The sequence below is a fragment of the Ambystoma mexicanum genome, chromosome 1q, assembly GCF_040938575.1.
Source record: "Ambystoma mexicanum isolate Mex_15411 chromosome 1q, UKY_AmexF1_1, whole genome shotgun sequence".
NCBI classification, from domain to species: domain Eukaryota; kingdom Metazoa; phylum Chordata; class Amphibia; order Caudata; family Ambystomatidae; genus Ambystoma; species Ambystoma mexicanum.
The window spans coordinates 64,984,065-65,006,236 of record NC_090922.1 but is presented as its reverse complement, the minus strand read 5'-3'; the positions used below and the strand labels follow the sequence as shown (position 1 = coordinate 65,006,236).

General features: G+C 45.9%; 1 protein-coding gene across 1 annotated transcript in view; it reads right to left on the bottom strand.

Annotated features, from left to right (window-relative positions):
• TERF2 (telomeric repeat binding factor 2) overlaps positions 1-22,172 on the bottom strand; it is a 498,766-nt gene that overhangs the window by 371,006 nt on the left and 105,588 nt on the right. The window lies entirely within an intron of this gene.

Genomic DNA, 22,172 nt, shown 5'->3' with positions numbered 1-22,172 from the left:
GTTCAGTGTCCCTTCTTACCAGATCTTGTCTTTTGTGAATTTGATGTTTTATGGTACTACTTTTTCTCATCTTTTTAAATTCTATTATTATCTGTATAATGTGAAACATATGTTGTGAAAGGTTTAACTCTAAAACCAAATCACATAATAAAAAATAAAAAAACTAGATTGCTTCCCAATTCAATTCCAGGCCTCCAGATGAAATAAGATCAGGGAACAGCAAAACTACACAGTGGGAATACAACATTTAGGGCATCAGGGGAGTGAGGGACACAGAGCGGAGGTATATAATAATAAAGGGGGCGTTGATTGGTGATACAGCACTTCAATGTATGAACCCAAAGAGGATCAACATCGCTTTCTCACTGACCTGCTACCTATACTTGCAGCATTCACAGAGACAGACCTCATAACAGGGGGCGACTTTAATATGGTACCCGACCCCACGGTTGATAAATTACTGCCTACTCAGACACACTTTGAGGAATTTGGTCTTAATCGAGATCTGGCGGTTCCTTCACTCGGGGAAAAGGATTATACTCATTTTTCCCATGCACACAGAAGCTTCCCACAAAATGACTTGCTGCTTATCTCTGCTCAACTGATCCCATACACAGACAGAGTGACAATCTATCTAAGAGCATTGTCTGATCACGTCCCTGTGCAGGTTGCTATACAAATAATCAGAATATCTCCCTCCCAGCTAGCCCAGCTAGGTAATGATATGATCCTAACCGCAGAGAATCCGTATTGCGAGAAGTAGCAGCAGTAGTAGTCATTGCAAATTACTACAAAGAGAACCATTCACCGGGGATGGACGTCAGGGTAATTGACAGCTTTAAAGCGGTTGTCAGGAGGGAAATTATAAATCATTCAGCAGCATACGTTAAGCAATGAAGAAAGTAAGGGTAATCCTGGAAAGGTAGGAACAGGAAAATAAAATCAAGGGTCCTTAAAAGCATGGAGGATACTAGGCCTATCTAGGACCAAATTAGAAGGCCATGTTGCAGGCAGAATGTCCTAGGCCCTATTACAACCCAAACACACTTATTATGTCTGTGGAAACAAGGCCAACCACATGCCTGGCTATGAACAGAGAAAACTCAAGTCCAAAAGTAAAAAGGTGGCCCTAAGAGATGGCTCATGCTCCTTAAAATATGGGGATGAGGAAAAGAGGGGTATCCTGACAGAACATTTTGGCGCAATCCTGGGAGGGAGAGCACAGCCTAGAATAAGGTGAACAACAAACATACTGTGATGAATCTAGCGATGTGACTAATATTTGCCATGGGAGAGTCCCCATATGGCCAGGGAAGGGCAGCCGCTATCCGATCCCGACCCTGGGGGTGGCTGCCTGATGGAGGACCACGTGGGGGGGATGAAACACAGTATTCACGCTAGGGTAAAGACCTTAAACCATCGTGCTATAACCCTAAGAAAAATCCCTCCGCTAATAGATGCAGACATTGTACCCAACTTACCATTCCCCTAAAAAATACTGGGACGAGGAAGAATAAGTCACCTCAATGAAGATCACGTTCTCAGTACGGTGACGAGGGAGAGGAATGGAGGAATGATGATCCCTCCTAATGGGAACCATTGTCAGCAGTCTATTCTCTTTCCAACAACTGAGACGAGAAAGAGGCGAGGAGCAACAATGATCACTCCTAATGAGAACCACTATCAGCCGTCTAGTCTTTCCCCAAATCCTGCTGGCCAGAGCAAATATAAAAGCAAGGAAAGATTTAGAAAGTGTGAGAGGAGCCCTCCCTGAGCAAACCATGTTGAAGGAGTGAAGCCAGTCCAGAGAAGCCAGAAGAGAAAAGACCAGGAGGTTTACTTGGAGGCAGTGTAATCCCCGACAGAGGCAAGGAGGAGAGACTGGCCCAGCAGAAGGGGAAGGAGCTACCCAGATGACCAGGAGAGCTGGCGTTCACAGTCTGCTGAACCTGCACAGAACCCAGGAGAGACTGGTCCAACAGAGGGAGGGAGAGATCGCCAGCCGGCTGAGGAGGAGAGCTGGGGCGCACAGTCTACTGAGTTCTCCAGGTTGGCAGGAGAGCTCATACCCTTAGTCAGCTGGGGTGAGGCCCATTAGAGTCTAAGGAGAGAAGGAGAGGGAGAAGCAGCATAACGGAGAAAGATGCAGATGCGGGTCTGCATGCCAGTCGGTAACACAGCTAAACACCATGCTGGGGAAGACGCACTGCGGCAGACAGAAGAGAGGCTGACCTCACCAAGGCAAGGAGGAGATGCCCGGGGGTTTACCGCGAGCAAGGGAAATGCTGCAGGAACCGCTTATCGATGAGAGAGACACGGTGGCAAGACAGTGCTTAGCCGGGCGCCCACTAAGCTAATTCTACGAAGCAGACGGAGAAGAGGCAATGCCAAAAGCAACTGGTAAGCCCGGGGGAAGTGAATGACCGGGTGGATGGCATACTGATGCCGTTATTTAAAAACAGAACAAAAAGGAAAGAAGAACAAGTTACTTACCAACTGGTAATGTTCTTTCGATTGGATGTTCCTCCAACGTATTCCTCATCTTAGATGTATTCCATCCAGCTTTGCTGCTCTTCAGAAATGTTTTCGGCAGAGGGCGCCATGCGTCGATGTCGTCGAGTCGATGGTCCCTCGAAGGCCTCCGTCGAGGGCAACGTCATCGGGTGTATAAGTAGCACGCACGGCGCCCGTTGGCCTCAGTTCTGTTTTTCCCCTCTTTTGTATCTGTGATCTTGTACTGTGTAGATTGTGCCGGCAGACAGGTATCAGCCTTGCGAGATTTGAGATGGCAATAACCCGGAAAAAAATCTACAGAGGGGTCGGTTCGGAGGGCGATGAGGAATACGTTGGAGGAACATCCAATCGAAAGAACGTTACCAGTTGGTAAGTAACTTGTTCTTCGAGTGGAGTGATTGTGTCCTCCAACGTATTCCTCATCTTAGATAGGCTCCCAAAGCAGTATTTTGCATAGTTCCTCTGGAGGAGGGGTCAGATTTTTTCCACCAATGCCTTTAGATGGCGGAATAAAGCACTGCTTTTCCAAAGGTCAGCTCCCTAGACTGGGAAGCATCCAGGCTATAGAACTTTGAGAAGGTGTGAAGTGAAGACCAAGTTGCTGCTTTGCAAATGGACCTTATTGGGACACCTCTTTGAAGGGCTGTGGAAGAGGTGATGCCTCTGGTGGAATGAGCCCTTAATCCTTCTGGTGGGTCTTTTTGTGCTAGCCTGTAGCATTCTGAAATGCAAAGCACAATCCAGCGTGAAATTGTCTGTTTTGTTACTGATTGACCCAGTTTTCTTCCTGTGTAGCCTATAAACAACTGGTTGTCCACTCTAAGCCTAGAAAGTCTAGAGATGTAAAAGCTTAAAGCTCTTTTTGGGTCCAGTCTGTGTAATCTTTCTTACTCCTTAGAATGATGAGGTGGAGGATAGAATGAGGGTAAAACAATTTTCTGACTTAAATGAAAATCAGATATTACCTTCGGTAAAAATGATGGTTTAACCCTCAATACAACTCTGTCCTTATGGAACACAGTATAGGGTGGCCCAAAAGACAGTGCCTGCAATTCACTCACTCTTCTAGCTGATGTTAGAGCAACTAAAAAGGCTGTTTTCCATGTTAATAATCTTAATGGACACATGTGCATAGGCTCAAAAGGGGCACACATTAAGAATTTTAAGACTAAATTTAGATCCCAAATCGGTACTTGAAATGGGTGAGGAGGAAACACATTAGTGAGACCTTTTAAGAATTGTGTTATCAAAGGAATTTTGAAGTAGGAGCATTCTTCCAATGAGCGCTTGAAAATGGAAAGCGCTGCAAGGTAACCTTTTATTGTTCCGATATTCAGACCACTATGTGCTAGGGTCAGAAGGAAAGATAGTACTTCCGGAATAGAACATAGAAAAGGATCGACATTCTTTTCCCTGCACCAGTTGCAAAACTTTTTCCAACGGCAACGGTACAGAGACTTTGTTGCTGGCCTTCTTGCCGAAAGCAACACCTCCATAACATCATCTGGAAGGTTCCAATCCCTGTATCTCAGCCTTTCAGATACCAAGCATGAAGGTTGAGTGTTCTGACCTCTGGGTGGAGAACCCGACCTTCCATTTGAGAGAGAAGGTTCTCTCTCTGAGGAAGACGTACTGGAGGACAGATGGACATATCTAGAAGGTCCGGATACCACGTTCTCCTGGCCCAATCCGGAGCAATTAGGATCATGCGGTTCCCGAAGCGTCTCAGCCTCCTGATGACTTGAGGAATGACGTGAATCGGAGGGAACGCGTACAATAGTGGGAAATTCCAATCCACCACGAACGCGTCCCCCAGGGCTCCTCTCGGGGGAAATTCCCTTGAGCAATACCTTTCGCATTTTCGGTTGGTACTGGTTGCGAATAGGTCTACCTGAGGGGTTCCCCAAAGGGCGAAGATCTCTTGAATGACTTTCTGAGCCAATTCCCATTCATGGGACACCGTGCTCTGCCTGCTCAGAGCATCTGCCGTCATATTCTCTTCCCCGGCTAGATTAATTGCTGTTAAAGAGATTCCTTCCTGAATCGCCCAATACCAGAGCTGCATTGCCTCTCTGCACAGGGGTAGTGACACCACACCTCCTCTTTTGTTTAGGTAGTGCATGGCCACTGTGTTGTCCGTCATTATCAGGACATTCTTTCCCCTGACAGATGGCAGGAAGGCCTTCAGCGCTAGTCTGATTGCCCTCAGCTCCAAAAGGTTGATATGTAGTTTGGACTCCGATGGAGACCAACAACCGTTTATTGTCAAATCGTTGGCATGTGCTCCCCACCCCAGGAGTGAGGCGTCCGTCACTACTGTGATCTCCGGCCATGGTTGCCAAAAAGGTTCTCCCTTTAGGATGTTCTCTGCACAGGTCCACCATAGAAGGTCTTGTCTGACCTTGTTCGGAATCTGAAGAAGATCCGTCATTTGACCAGAGAACTGGGACCACTGAGTTTTTAGGGCCCATTGAAGGGATCTCATCCTCAAGCGTTCCTCTGGCACCAGAAAGATGCAGGATGCCATGAGGCTGAGCAACCTTAAAAAGTCGTAAGCGTGGAGATTTTGGGCATTTTGGAATTTGGAAACCATCTGAAGAATGTCTTGAGCCCTCGTCTTGGGAGGCTAGCTCTTTCCCAAGGATGTGTCTAATACAGCTTCTATGTACTGAAGCTGTTGGGAAGGTGTAATTTGAGACTTCTTTAAATTGAGGGAGAAGCCCAGTTTGTGGAGGAAGTGGCAGGTGACTTTCAGATGATCCAGTGCTTGCTCGGCAGAGCGTGCTCTGATCAACCAATCGTCCAGGTAGGGGTAGACATGAATCCCCCCTCTCCTGAGGTGCGCTGCCACCACTACCATTAACTTGGTGAAGACCCTCGGGGCGGAGGTCAACCCGAATGCCAGGACTCGAAACTGATAGTGTGAGTCGCCAACTACGAACCTCAGGTATTTTCTGTGTTTGAGATGAATCGGCACATGAAAATAAGCATCCTGGAGGTCCAATGACACTAACCAGTCCTGGAGTTGAAGGGCCTGAAGGATCTGAGAAAGGGTAACCATCTTGAACTTGTCCTTCCTGAGGAACTTGTTCAAGTTTCTCAGTCCTCCATCCTTTTTGGGGATCAAAAAATATGGGGAGTACCAACCCTTGTTCCTCTCCGCTGCAGGTACTGGTTCTATAGCACCTTTCTCCAGCAGGGTTAGAACTTCCTGCTGTAGGAGCGGGTTTGAAAGTTTCAACGGGTGTCTCCCTGGTGGATTGCTTTAAAGTTGCTTTAGAAAAGGAAGGCAATAGCCTTGGGCTATTATTTCTAGATCCCAAACATCTGAAGTAATGGCTCGCCATTCTTGCAGATGCTGCAACAGCCTGCCTCCTACAGGTGTTTTGTAGTGCAAGTCCTCAAAGTGGTTTTGTGGCGGATGTTGCAGCTGCTGATGGCAAAGAGGCTGCAGCTGGAGCTGGCTTAGCACGTTTTCCTCGTCCACCACGAGTGGCCTTTCTTTGGCCGCTTTGACTGGCCATTCCTCTCGTCTTCCCGTATGAGGTGTAATAACGATAGGATCGTCCCCTCCATGATTGCCCATGCGCACGAAAAGGCTGAGGTTGCCTAATAGCAGCTCCTAAAGATTTGGCTGCTGCTTTTGAGGTCTGCAACCTCTCAAGGCTCTCATCAGCCTTGTTGCCAAAAAGGTGAGACCCGTCAAAAGGCATGTTCAGGAGGCGGTTCTGTACGTCGGTGCAAAATCAGACTTCCGTAACCACGGAAACCTGCGCATTACTGTGCTAGTGCCCATGGACCTGCTTACACTATCTGCAGTGTCCAATCCAGATTGAATGGATTCCTGCATGGCCTCCTTTCCATCTCTAACGATGGCTAGGAAATCTTCCCTTTCTTCCCCTTCTGGTATGTGCTCCGCCACCATTGCGATGCACTCCCACAGAGTGTACGAAAATTTTGCCAAGGCACATGTGGAGTTGGCAGATTTGAATGCCATGCTCCCGGCTGAAAATACCTTCCGTGCTCAACCATCCACACGCTTATCGTCCCTGTCTGGAGGGATAGACGGGTACGCAAGTTTGTTGGAAGCTGTGGCTGCCTGTATGACCAAATTCTCGGGAGTTGAATGTTTTGACAGATAGCCGGGGTCGCTACTGGCTCGGTGGTATTTTGATGAGGGATTTATTTACCAGAGAAATAGAATCCGGAGTTTCCCAATTCTTGGCCACCCTGATTTGTAAGGCTACATGAAAAGGTAGTATTGGGTCTTCAGTGGGACCATGGTCCAATATGTCTGTTAAATCATCCTGGATGAATTGGGCTGGTGGTCTAGCCCATCCCAAGTAATCTACCACCTTGGTCATTAATTGACGGTAAGATGGACTGGCATGCTCTCCTGGATCTGGTCTACCAAAGTCATTCTCAGGAGAGGTGTCAATGCCACTTGCATTATGTAATGACTCCACCAAATCCCTCATTCTGCTTTCCTCTGATATCAAGCATTCTGGGACATTTTGGGTGCCATATTCCAGTCCAAAAGTTACATCTTCCTCCTCGGATCTCTCCTGTTCCTCAAAAATTGAGGTCAAGGATTTGAAAAACTCCTTCCTAGGGAGAGGCTTGAAAACCTTCTCTGGGAGAGGAGGAGGAAGAGGTGTAGTACCAGGTTTTGAAGAAGATACATGTTTTGTAGTTTTCTCCTTCTCTTTTTCTGGCTGCCCTGGCTTGGTTGGAGCCCTTGGTGCCGAAGGTTTCGGCGTCGACGTCGATAAAGGCGTCGATGACATAGTGGTCATCGACAGGGTCTGCTTCGAGGGCGTCGAGGTGGCCTTCGACGGTTTACCCTTCGAGGTGCGATAGGTCTTGGACGGTGTCGGTGACCTCGAGCGGTCGCCTCGACTCGAGCGTTTATCGCTCGGCGTCCTGGAAGGCTCCCTATCCTTCCTTTTACGATCACCCGGGCTCGAGGGCACGCGAGTGTCGGAGCGATGACGCTCCCGGCCGGCTTCCGAAGAAGGCGCGGGCCGAGGCTTCGCCTTCTCAAACACCTCCATCACTTTGACCCTGAATGCTTCCCACTCTTCGGTAGACTAATGTTTTGTGGGGCATTTCATTTTCGGAGACTTGTCTGACGACGAGGTGGAGGGAGACCTATGGCGTTGTTCCTTCGACTTTCTCAACGAAGACGACGAGCGATGAGAATCGCTTCGGGATCTAGATCGATGCCTTTCGCGTCGAGGAGATTTTTCACCATGGGGTCTCGACTCGACACTAGAGGCTTTTCGATCCTTCCGACCTACCGGTAGCTTTCCTCTCCTTTCTCGCAAGGCCTTCCCCGTCATCGCCGGACACTTCGAACAGGCCTCCATGTCGTGGCCTTCCCCGAGACACCACAAACACTTGCGGTGCGGGTCCGTGAACGACATTTTTGAGCCGCACGACTTGCATTTCTTAAAACCCGATCTTGGGGTCGTGGTCGGCGTCGATGACGAGGACATAATTACTTCTTGTTATATTATATTTCTTGACAGAACTCGAGGCGCACCGAATGTCCGAAGCAACGGAACTGAGGCCAACAGGCACCGCGCGTGCTACTTATACACCCGATGACGTTGCCCTCGAAGGAGGCCTTCGAGGGACCATCGACTCAACGACATCGACGCACGGCGCCCTCTGCCGAAATTTCTTTCGAAGAGCAGCATAGCTGGATGGAATACATCTAAGATGAGGAATACGTTGGAGGACACAATCCACTCGAAATATACATGAGGGGAAGCTCGTAACTTGTGAGAAATGCAAAATACATGAAGGGGACGACAAAGCCCGTGAGAGGTCAAGGGAAGAAAATATCCTGTTTGGCCATGTGAACTTTTGTCAAGACAAGTGACGGTGTTCGTCAGGTTAGTGAACCCAGCCTGTCAAACATCAGGGGAAGGGAGTAATGTCCCCCTGATACTACAAAGCGTTGAATGTTTTAGATATAAAAGTCCTGGCATAATACCAGTTGAAGACAAATGTGTCTGCTGTATACATTGTGAAAGGGAAAAGCCATTTAAGAACTATGATGATGTGTCTCAAGGGAAAATCATGTATTGGAAAGCTTGAGCTAGGTTTGTGACATATTAACAGAAGAAGTTAAAGAAAAACAATAACATTGTGAACTGTGAACAAAAGTGTATAAAGAGAAGAAGAGGTCACTGGGGAGAAAGGTGCCTTTCAAACTAGAAGTAAAGAGAAACCTTGGCGAAGGGAACAAGATCCTCTAGCTACATGAAAACTCTAAGGGGAGAGAGGAAGTCCTCTTGGAAACTTGGTAATTATTTTGAAACTGGAGGCTAAATGCAAAGAACCTGGGGAAGGAGGTTCTCCCTAGAACTGTGAACTTTTGTCCATGAGGAAAACAGCTGTTGGATTTTGAACTCTTATGTTGAACTTTGACCATTTTGAACACTTGAAGAAGACTTAGAGTTGTTTTAGAGTGTGGGGGACAGGATAGGATTACGGACAGAGGACTTACTTTTATTTGGACATCTTGACAGATTCATTAGCTTTTTGTTGAGGTAGGAAAATTCCATTTGGATTAGGGATAATGAGGCCCTTTTCCAATCCCTTTTCTTGTAAATAAATATCTTTAGCCAAAACCATGTCTAACTTGTGTCCGCATTTCATTCCTGGCTCCTCACTGTACCGTGACTCATCAGACCGTCCAAAATTCAAAGAACAGAGCCGCTTAAACCTGGAGAACCCCTTTACAGTACAAGAAATATTGCAATTTCAGGCGTACGAAATAAAGCTCTAGGCCCAGATGACTTCTCAGCCCTTTTTTATATCCAAGGTTTACAGCACAACTAACAGGCCTTTTAGAGAAACTCGAATTCTATTCCGTCTTCGGCCACAGTAACTGGTCACGCCATTCCTTCTGAAACAAGGGAAGAAGGCAAACTATTGTGAATCATATCAATGTACACCTTTAAATATCAATGCCAAAATATACTCAAATTATGGTCAAACCTCATTGGTAAACACTGGCCAAACGGGCTTCATAACAGATCAGTATGCACAGGACAACATCCGAAGGGCCTTTGACTGGTAGATTGAGTCGAGACTTGGGGATTCATACGGGGTTACTGGTATTAGATACCCACAAGGCATTTGACAGGCTCAATTGGAGCTTTGTACATAAGACGCTTGTTGGATACAGGTTTGGACCCCAGTTTCTCTTATGTTAAGGCCAATTTCAATTCCCCCTCCACCAAGTTACTAGTTAATGGTGCCCAGTGCACTTCTATAAAAAGAGGGACCAGACAGCGTTGCCACCTTTCTCCATTAATATTCATGCTCTCTAAGGAGCCTTTCACCTGAAGAGATTGACTAAATAAGGACATCCGGGGGAACCAGTGTAGAGAGAGGGAACATAAGGTAGCATTATAAACTGATGATTGATGATGTCTTATTTAGCATGACCGAGGTCCCTATTACTATTCGCATTGTAATGATGGAACTACAAAAATAGGAGGTTTTCGGATTTTCTATGAATCCCTCCAAATCTAACGGGCTTAGCATTGCAATAGCCATAACACACTGATGGAAATAGAACACTCCTCTCCATTTAATTGAACAACGCTACCATTAGATTATTTGGGCCTCAAAATTACTCTTGCATCGAAGGATCTGTTTGCAGATAATATAGTACAGCTATTTCTTGAACTAGCAAAGGATATGTAAAGATGGTAAGCCCGGAAGGTATCCTCACCGAGATGGATAATATTAGTCAGGATGAACCTAGTTCCCCACCTGTTAAACAATGGTCTTGCATTACCAATGAAAAAATTAGAGCAACCACACTTCACAAGCTACAACAACAATTGTTTAAGTTTATAGGGGCTTGTAAGTGGTACAAAGATAACGACTTAGCAGAAATATTGTGAAGGACTGGAAGTGCCAGATGTCAGGAGGTATATATGGGCAACTCACATCCCTCCATTGGTATGTGAAAGGGGATGAAATAGACCCCTGGGAGGGTGGAACTGGAGCCAGAGACACTCGGCATACCTTTACACCTGTTCCCCTTTTTAAGTCCACAGGAGGGGCGAGAGGAGGTAGGTTGTTCGTCTCCACTGAGACATTATCCTGGTACAAGACCAATGATTTGTGGGGGGCAGAAGGGAGGAATAGGCCAACCAACAGCCCCAGTCTTAGTTACCCCTATTCTTTCACCAGGCATCCATGCATTCAAATCTTGGGAAGAATGGAAAGTCAACCATTTCACAACTGTATAAGGAGGGGGTACCTAGGACTTTCACGGATCGTAGTGGGCTCTAGACAGGTGATGCCACTTGAGCTTACAGTGGAAAGTGGCTTACTTAAAGGATGGATCTTAAACTATCAATTATTAGACAGGTCGAAACCCCTGGATAGATTACCATGTATGGGAAAATGAATTGGAGATGCCGATTGATGAGGTCTCTGAGTAATATATGGAGAAGGGCACAGTGCATTACTGTTATGAATTAAAGTTCTCGAGGCAGCAAGGTAAGGCATATTAAGTTCCCTTACTGTACATACATCAGATGGTAAGGACAGGAGCAGCGAGGGGAAAACCAACTTGCTCCCACCACCCAGGCTATATCTCTAACTGCCATGGGTGGAACACTCATCCACGACAACATTCCATCACTCATAGAACATTCCATCTATGACCTCATTCAGTCCCTGCAGACACTCAATACAGGACATAACACATCTCCCTTCCTTCACTCAACACCACAACACACAACAGGACACAATTACCAAAAGTGAATCATATAAAGTGTGTTTCAAGTCGTAGTTAACCCCCCCTGCTCTGATTGCCGAATAGAAGACAAATTCTCAATTGCGATGGTCATGCTCTAGAGCAAAGATAAACAGTCGGAATCGCTCTACCCATGAACCCAATGGGGATAGTCCTAGGGGATTCAATATAAGAAGTTCACCCAATGACGGGAGAAACTGCAGATTTCCTAACACACTTATTCACAGCAGCCAGACTGGTATTGACTAGGTGTCAGAAAGACCCCAAGAGTGCTGTGATAACCATGTGGTGGAGTGAGAAAAATATGGGAAATAATACCACGAGAGAAATAAATTGCATTTCTGGAGGGACATTTTGCAAACTACATTCACACTTGGACATCTTTCCTGGAATATTCTGAGTACACACCACATGTATTCAAACATGTTCTGTATACAGGGGTGTGGCTTGGAGCCATGGCGGTCGGACTGGCTCTGTGAGAGCTCCCGGCCGGTGCCACGCATCCAACGACAATGCCCCAGTGACAGCGCGATTTTTCTGAATATAAGCGGCATATCCGAATGCTGACGTGCGGCAGCAGATAATGACCATCTTTTAAACACCTAGCGAGGAGTGGAACCCGGGGATTGAAGAGGCTCATAGCAGAACGGGAAGCAGAGACCGTCCCATCTCCAAAATGGTGGACATCTCAATGCGAGGGCCTGAATCAGCCCGCAAAGGCGAGCATTCACACGTCTAGAGGTCTCCGGGGCTCGAAGAGGCAGGGATCCGAGAGCCCCCCAGACCGGAGAACCTACCAGCAGCCATTGTCGCAGAGGCACAAACTGAAGCTATCAAGCCGACGTGAAATTCGGCGGCAGCACTAGGACCAGGTGTCTTCCCGCGCTGGATCCCTCTTACGGTGCTTCCGAGGTCCGGGAGACTCATCCAGCGAAGTGAGCCAATGGCAGCAACTGACCGCTTCGCAGCGCCATCGGGATGGAGCTCCGTCTAGGCGCGCAGCGGGAAGTGCAATCCCACCAGCAAAGGTGCACAAGAAGCAGCCCCAGGAGTCTGTGGCTCCCGATCCAGGACCAGCCTAAGTCAGTGCTGAGACGGCGGCATCCACGGGGTAAAGTCCATTCTTGGCCTTTAGGGTGTTTGTATTTGTGTGTGAGCACCATTTTGTCTCCTGATGCCATTTTGTGTACCTCTTCTCCGACAGGAATGCACGCGAAACTGTCTGGGACTCTTGTTGCCCTCAAACACTTTTTTCTGTAGTTGTGTGCACCTCGGGTATAGGTCCGGTAGACTTGCTGCCTCTGCCTTGCACCCAGTAGTGCTTAGGCGTAAAGACACCCCCCACACCCTCCCCCCAGGTCAGGGCTCTGGCGGAGACCTTGAGAAAAGCTCCCTCCACCTGTCCAAACGATTTTTAAGTAAGCGCAGTGTCAAGGAGTCGCACACGGCACTAGCTTCCCTGTCGTAATCAGAGCCCAGGCACAGTATGCAGAGTAACGTGGGGATCTGAGGCTGGGAACGACCTGTCGCAGGAACTACACCTGCTGAATCCCGCTTGAACCGACATACACCGGGGGAGGTGTGGCACCGGAGGCCAGTGAAGAAATCGAAAAAGAAAAGCAAACACTTGGGGAAAGCTAAGGCGCGTGGAATTACAAGCCCTAACTTAACCACTTTCACTGTGAGAAAAGGTCTGCTCAGGTCGACGCAGAAAAGAGGACCGAGGTGAGGTACCAGAGGGTGGGGTCTGCGCAGTATATATGCGCCGTGGCCGTGCGCCTTAAATTTAAGGGTGAAATGCTCTTTTTGTGGGAAAAAAGGTTCAGTTCCAATCCCCATCGGGGGACGCCATGCAGTATGGAGGAAAGGGAACAGGACGTCGGAGTAAGGTGGCCGTGTTCTGTCAAGTGGCAATGTAAGACGTTGTGAATAAGACATGCACATAACACAATACTTTGTACAACATCTTCATGCTCACAAACCTCCACAAAATTACAATTACGTTGCCTTCACATTTGAGGAAGAGAGCAAGAGAGTTAGGCTCTACTAAAGGAGAGTCATGGTGCAAGCAGCAGCGACACAAATGCAGAAAAGACAATTTGTTGTATTAATAAACACCAATCAAGAATTTGTTTCCATTATTTAAAAAATCAGATTTCATTACCAGTTTAGAGGCAATACACAGAATTTTTAATCAAAAAAGTATCTTATTTTACAAGCCAGTTGTAGAGAGATGATAAAAGCTAAATACAGTTAAAAGTAATATATATTAAACAGTTTGGAAGGAGCATGATTACTTAATAGTTTGGTAACAGCAGAATATGTAATTGCTGTCAGCGATTCTCAAATTGTCCCTCAACAGACGTTTGAGATGTTCGATTTGATAGAACTTGCACAGAACATGACATGGTCAGATAGTGATCTACTATACTACAGGCCCTTTTTCTTCTTCTATACAATAAAATGGCATATTTCATGCAGAAGAAAACCAACTAAGTGGAACAGAAACGCGCTCCTGTTTCAGCAGTGAGAACAAGGTTTGTTAGGAGAAATGAAAATGCATTGATAGAGCCCCATATGTGATATTGTCGAATATTGAAAGACGCACATAAAAAATAAATCTTTTTTGCCCAACTTGGTGCGGTCCTCAATATTCGACATACATCACTTTTTGGGGGGAGGGGTCACCCCGAACCACCTCTCACCCAATCCCCCACCTGCTCACACACACCCGCCCCTCCCTTCCACAGCACAAACACTCCTCCTTGACCCCGACCTAAACAATTACACATAACTAATCTCCCACCACGCTACAAACATTCTACCTCAATATACACACATACTTACATAAATACATACATACATACATACACACACACACACACACTTACCCCATTCGGCCATGGCATCCATTGCCTGTCAGCCCTTGTGGGTGTGCACTCATTTGCGGTCCGGCGTGACAGTTCGATTTAGAAAGACCGCTCTGAGCTGTCTCAGAGCGGTCTCTCTAAAACCATTTTCTTTTCAGGAAAAATAAAATGGGAGATTTTCATTTGATACCCAGGATCCGTGAAGTGAGCTCAGCCTATATGAACTACATTACATGAGCTGCATCTACAATGTTGTCACACTGTTCCGTTAAGCTCCAGAGCAGGGCCAGTCCTACCACTAGGAAAGGTTAGACAAAATGTTAGAGCAGCTATTGCTACCGAAGGCAATAACCACTTATCCATTTTTTGTTTAGATATATTTTTTGTTCTCATTCTCTCTAGAGTAGTCTCGACTACTTGAAGGCGGCACCCTCAGCAAAATCTGCAGCAGCAGGTACCGTGAGGTTCAAGTCAGTGTGGGGCTGTGCCGTGTACAGGGCCTCTGGCGGCACTGGTGCATTAGCACCGCACGTGCTCTTGTGAGGATCGTGTGAATCTTCTTCAGTTCTGGACCCTCCGTGGCACCTGCTCTGCCCCTGCACTAGTTGCAGCCTGCCTTTGTGGGCAATTGGTGCAGAGATTCAGACACACAAACATGTAGGTGAGGTGACCTATTGTTTTGTAGTTGTTGTTCTGGCTCTCCGTCTCTGGGGCAGAAATAACCGAACTGGGATAGAGTAGAGAAAGAGCAAATTGGAGCTGGTGGATGTTCAAGGATTACAGGCTGACAGTGCTAATTTTCAGCCTATTCAGTGCTTTTTACATTCAGTTGTCATAAACCAAGTCCAAAACCACATAATGCATTTTAGTGTCATTGAATGATGGTGCAGCGCACAGGACTAGTAGGGAAAACAGTGCAGTGTTATGGGGTTCCTTACCATGGCCTCCGAGCTATGATCTGGTGAGTTAGTATGAGTGAGATGTATACCCTAATACATTTAACCTCCATACGCTCTGTCCCCCACATGCCTTCAATGACAGCACATCTTTCCTCTGCTTTAGGCCCTCTCTAAATGAGTCTTCTTGCTGTCAGGGCTCAACTTCCTTACAACACACCCAAACAAGGCTGTCAATGTGTATGGGTTTTCTGTGTAACTGGCACTGGTAGGTGGGGGTTGTAACTGTCACTCGGCTGGTTTACACTTCGGCTGATATTGAGTGCAGCTTCCCTAATTAATTACGCATTAATTTGCTTTGGAATTGACTTCAGTGACTCTGGTGTGCTTTTATCTTGATATCTCGGAGCGGCTCATATGGTCAAATGAAGTGGCAAGGCTGATACAATTCTAACGTAACTAATGTAGCTTCAAAGGTAAGCATGAATGAGCTGGCTTAGACCACACATAATAAAGTGTGAAACGGAAATTCCTAATGAGCTTTAATATCAAGTGAGAAACAATTCTATTGGGCCGCAGACATTTTACAAAAAGTCAATTCTACATTTTGCTGAGAAAACCATCCAAAATGCTTAATCCTCTGCACTGCATCTCTTTCCAAAAGCTGCCTCACTGTCACATGGTGTCCTGGCTGCACCTGGACCTCGCTGATCAGATAGGGTTCATTTTGCTTTTTAAAAACAACTGTCCAGTTACTCACTAATCCTGAATTCCTTTGAAAGGTATTGGTGGTTATGCTGGCATTTTGTTCAATCCTCTACATCATCATTCACCCTTTTGACTTTCTGCTTCAGCATTGCAAAGTTCTGTTTGTTTGGTTGTTTGTTTATTCACTTTTAATGCGCACCAGACCCAGGGGTATCAGGGCGCAGCATATTACGACAGATGCAAGGCTTAAAATCTTAGTTACATCACATAGGAAAGGATACAAAATAATTACAGGTTTAGCAGTACTGCACACTATGAACAGTGGTACAACAAAAGATAAACGTATAAACAGAGTGCCATCTATATACAGCAGATATTCGATTGACTATGCATACAATCTACCTGGAGTGGGTGGCCGGGTAGATTTGAGCAGGTTTATCTAATTTTTTCTAAAAGTCATGTATGGTTGGACTTCCCTAAGTGGGTGTGGCAGAGAATTCCAATGTTTAGCAGCTTTCACAGGGAAGCTGTTAAAGCTGCTAAACATTGGAATTGGAACAGGGAAGCTGTTGCCAGCTACTTTAGTGAGTCTAAATCTAGGGATGGTAATGCTGAGTCTCAAGGGTCTGATAGATGTTCTCCTATGGAATCTGTCCGTGAGATAACTGGGGGCAGCATTTCTGAGAGCTTTATGGGAGGCGGAGGCAGTTTTTAGGAGGATTTTATTTTGAGTCGAAAGCCAGTTGTTTTGACACCTAGTTGCTGAAATATGTGATCTTCTGGGTACACCTAATGCAGCTCTTAAAGCATTATTCTGAAGGATTTGAATTCTCTGTGCGATTGATTTATTGGCGCCTAGGTTCAGGGAGTTACAGTAATCTAGCCTAGAGAGAATCAAGGCTCTGGCTAGTATCATACAATTATCATTCAATAGAAAGGGTTTACCTGTCCTAATGAGTTTGCAGGTGTAGGCAGTGGCCGAGGCCATTGATTTCACCTGTTTGTCAAAGGAGAGGGTAGATTCAAGGTAGATTTTATCTGTCTTTATCTGCAAGCAATCCTCTGAAAGGTAATGACTTGATGGCAGTTGTAAATCAGATCCTAATATAACAAAAATGTCATAACCATGTGTGCCTTCTGGCACTTCATTTGTAACCAATGTGTATGCTAGCATTCATTTCCTGTTAAAACGAGCTTTAGCAAAGCCAACAGCATGACTAGTTTATAGACACAACATAGTATTTGCCAGGGACTGCCATTATTTTCCCAGGTATTCCCACCATTTGCCAGTTGTTACCATCTGATCGCCAAGTGGTACCATTATGGCAGTGCCTGGCAAATGCCTGTCCTACACCTGCACATAATCCAAAACTGATGGCTTTGACAATGCTTAAATCAGAAGCGCACTTGCTTAGCCGAGATTACTGATGTTTCCAGTGAGTGAATCTTTGGAGAGGGTGTTCTCTGACAAATGGTTCATCAAAGCATCCAATGTAGTTCTGGACTGACCTACAGGGAATTCTGGAGATTTCCAGGTGGGCCTCTGCACCCAAATTCCCTTTTGTGAAGAATTTGTTATAAAACTTCCAGTATGTTGTTCCTCAGTTTAGGACGATTTTCCCGAAAAAAAAAGGTTGCAACGACCAAAAGTTCTAAAAATGCTCCGAATAAAGGTTCGAACACCAAAAGTTCGAACCTTTGGTGGTAGCATTGTAAAAAAAAACAAAAAACAGGGGCTGCGGGGGTGTTCCCCGCATCGCCCCGCTCACTATACTTTATGGTATAGTGAGCGGGGGTTGCGGGGGACACACCCGTAGCCTTCCGTTAAAAAAAAAAAAAAAGGAAAGGACCCTGAAACGCCAGTTCCTGGTCACAGAAGTGAAAGGGAACTGGCGCTGCAGGAACCCAGCATGAATATGAAGGTAAGGGGGGTTGGTTTATGCTGGGGGTGTGGGTGGGGGTGTGCTGAGGGTGTGGGTGGGGGGGTGTTATGGGTGTGTTGTGTGTGTGGGTGTGAGAAAGGTGCAAACTTTTGGTATTTCGCACCTTTCTCATGCAAACGTTTTGCCCGCTGTACTTTCAGCCACGGGCAAATCACTTGGATTCTTGTTCCTCACTCTTAACAAATGTTATATGAAAGTTTTGTGCTTTGATTTTCTATTTTGTAATCCTTAATAGGACAAATGAGCTTTAAAATTCACTATTTATACTAATTTGTCTAAATGTTATTGTATGAGAACCCCCAATCCCTCTTTAGAAGGGTTTAGCTTGTTTTTACAGTGTACTATGTGTGAGAAATCTGAAGGTGTCTCACTTACGAGTCCCCGGGGATCTGTCATCCAGGTGGCCAGGACACGGCCTTCACTATTGGATCCAGTTCCTGGGGGTGTATCAGTGCGGGAGGATCACCTGGATAGGGGGTACTCGGGGAGTGGAAGTGGGACACCAATGGGTGGGATGCGGTATCCCCTTCTTTACAAGACCTTTCCCCATCCTACTCCACAGGATGCTTAAAACCTCACCCCACCCCTTCCTTAACACAAACACTTTCTCACAGACCGATTACCCTGAAAGACAACGGACTAACACCAGAGCTGAATACCTGACATGTCCCAACTCAAGGGTCAGGCGGAGTCAGGCTATTGCCACTAATTGTACACACCTGACTGCCTTTTCCCTTCCCCATAGGGATAAATGGTGGAGCACAAGAGCACACTATGAGCAAGACAGAACACACGAGGAAGCAGTGATTCCAGGACAGCAGTTCAAATGGAGGAGAAAGGCGGCACAACCTGAAAGGACATCAAGGAGGGAATTGCCCTTACCCTTTTCAATCCAGACCTGCAAAACCTCTAAGCAAAGAAACGTAAGACCGGGAATCGCAGCTGGCGGATGGTGTGACGGATGTCAACAGTATATGGAACCCTCCCGCACAGATAGCCTAGGTGGGGAGACGATGTTACCATTGTGGTACCGTCCTCGACTCCAGCGGCAAGAAACGCCAACAAGTTCAGCAGAGCTGGGGAGTCGGGAGGGAACCTGATGGGAGCTGCACTGTGTTAAACTTTAAGGTTGCAGTGACAACAAGAAAGAAGATTAAAACTACGAATACCAAGAGGACATAGGGAAGGCAGACAGGAGGCATCAAGGTGGTCATACAAGGGTCCAGGCAAATCCCTTATACAATCTAAAGTCCTTGATACGTTGTCAAAGTACAAAGAATTGTGAAATTGGCGCTTGCACCCGAATGAGGGGAACGCTGTGTGAACTGTGTGAAGCCTGACTGGGGGCAAAAGGAAAACCTGACTGGGGGCTGGATAAGCTAAGGGAAGGTCTAAGCCCGGATGAGGGGGAACTAACTAAGCGAGGTGGTTGTTTAAAAAGACATTTAAACTTTCGAATATTACAAATGAGGAGAGTGGCATTGAAAGATGGTAGTGAACCCGACTGAGGGACGTCGGGCGAAAAGCTAAGGGAAGTGAATTCTTTATTGTGAAAAGCTAAGTGAACTACATTGTGTGGACAAACGTGAACCCGACTGAGGGATGTCCACAGTGCTATTGGTTGGTCTGAGCCTGACTGAGGGAGACTAACTTTGAGAAATGGATCGGAGCCTGGCTGAGGGGGATCCACGTGTAAAGAGTAATCGCCTAAAAGGAAGAGAAATATAAGGAACTTTTGTTTGTCATTTACGATACATCAGGCCTTCTGAGGTAAGAGACGTTGCTTGAAAGAGTCTTGGACACAGAAGATCCCTGATAATATTGACAGGAACTGTAACCTCATATTGGAGAAGCCCAGGAACAGGCTGTGCGCAAGAGACCCGCCTTGTCCCGTGCCAGGAAACATAGGGAAGGGAGACCCCGGCCATAACATCCTGACTTATCATTTTGTGAACACTAGTTTTCTTGTGAACACTATCCCACACTGTAGTATAACTTAGCGATAAGTATTGGCAATTGTTTTTTTTTTTTTTTAGTAGAACGCTTTTATTTTGACAACAAGCCACTAGGAGTGCCTTATTATTTGATGGTCGCAGCTTGCTTAGATTTAGGTTAGGCATTTTTCTCACCCATTTATACAGTTTAATAAACACCACTGAACTATGATCACTGTCTGTCTTTAGTGGTGCCACCATGAGTTCCTTACATATGGGACCCCTATGAAAAACATGTCCCAGTACATCCCTGATTCAGTGTTTTCTAAAATCCCTGTGCAAAGAATGGGCAAATAAAAAGCTTGAAAATGTGATTTACTATACAAATGCTGGCATACATGTACCTAAGCATCATGGTTTTCTTTAGGTAAAATAAGCATGAAAGCCAAGGGGGTCAGCATGGAAATAGATTATTGTTGTGACCGGCTGCCTGATATTCTTTTGGCACGAGCGGAATGATAAAGGGGCGGGGGGAAAGGGGGGTAAACCATGGCATACATTGTTGTGATTGTACTCATAATATTCTTGGGGCATAAGTAGCATTAGTGAATTAGACCGTGATGGCATATGTTAATGTGACTGGCCTCATGATATTCTTTGGGCACACGCAACATAAGGGGGCAAAAGTGGCCTATATTGTTGTGACTGTGTACTACCAGGATGAATATGTATTTTTTCCAGTGCCAATGATGACCAATATTGTTCAGACAGTCCTGATCATATTTGTTGGGCACAAAATGTATGAAAACTTTTATATGTTGCCAGTGCCGACGTATATTGTGGCTAGGCACACGGCTTTGTTTGGGGATGGCCAGCATGAAAATGTTTTGCAAAATGCTCATGTGTACTGTGGGCCCCCTGGATTCTATTGAAATATTTCATGTGACCACCCAAAGAACTGGTGGTAAATTCTACGGCTTGTCACACACTTCAACCATAACCAGTGTCATACAATGCACCATTTAAAGGCATTATGTTACTACATTTCTTTGGGGGTGAACCCGAAACATCTGTGTTTGTTCTGGTCAGGAAAAACATACATGTCTACTTAAAAAATTCACTAGCCACCACTGGACGTACCCAACCAAAGGAAAGTTACATAATGGTTCCAGAGGAAAGTTGCATAGTGGTTGCACATCCCGTCCCTGTTCTATTTGCGGGGGGCTTATTGCAGTGATGCTCATGCTGTTTACTGGTCTGTGTGTACGAGTTGAGGGAAGTTGTAGTGCTGCAGCTGTTCTCAGAGGGAGAGGCTTGCCAAGTTGCAGCACATGCTATACCATCTATGTGAGAAGAAAACTTGTACTTCTGTGTCCCGTGTTGTTTCTGTTTCTTAAAGCCACATGTATTGCCACTCTGGTGTTGTACACGTAATGCCTGAAGGAAGCTTAACACGGTTACCTATTCTCTGCCTTTTTGGTGCGGGGGAAGGTTGCAGTGCTCCTACCCATGCTGGACTGTCTAGGCATGTGGGGTGGAGATGGTCATGCTTGACTGATGTTCTTTGTTGGAATTCTATTAGTTACAGCAAATTCTGTTTCTGTCGGAGTGAGAGAGATGTTATGTGAGATTTACTTTTACGATTATAAAAAAATGCACCTCTGTGTTGTAAAAAAAAGCACAAAAGAAAAAAACAGGATTTTGCAGAGATGGTACCTTTTATAGGATGAATGGTATTCTGTCTGCAAGCTTCAAACACCACTATCAGTAGAGGACACAAATATGAGTTAGCCTAATAAAGCATCATCGCCACAAGATCCTGTGCTGTTTCTTGCATGTCAGTAACAAGCTTCACTTTATTCCAGCCACTGTGTCAAAGGAAAGTTTTAAATAGAAGGAATAAAGGGAATGTTGTAAGCCATTCACACTATGTGAAGGCACTGCATTTAACTGATGTGACAGGTCATGCAGATGTCGGGTGCCGACGAGGGCGGCAAAATTACCTTTTGCCTACAGCGGCAAAGCTCCTTTCACCAGCCCTGCTCCAGCGCAGATTCCAACAATTAGGGAACATTTTTAACAAAATGGAACTGTCCTTGAGTCTGCTTTGAAATAGGTTCATGACCATGAGTTTACCATCAAAGAAAGAGGAAAAACAAAAACATTCCTAGAAAGAAAAGAACACTGTGTGGTTACTGTGCATATTATAACTTCATTTCGAGTTCCTATAACCTGAAGGCAGGCATCACAAACGCAACATCATAGTGCATCGCAATGACCTGCACCTGGTGAACTGCTTCCTCATATAAACATTCCCACAAATAGGATATGCAGAACTCCCCTATCACTGTGCTACCTAAAGGAGGACGGTGACTTTGTAATGGAGTCTTTGAATGCAGATATTGATTCTGCTATTCTTAGTGAAGGGCGCCGAGACATATGCACTGGTGTCAAACTAGTACAAACTGCCTATATAGGACGAGAATTGCACGTTTCACGCCTCTGTGTGCTCTCAG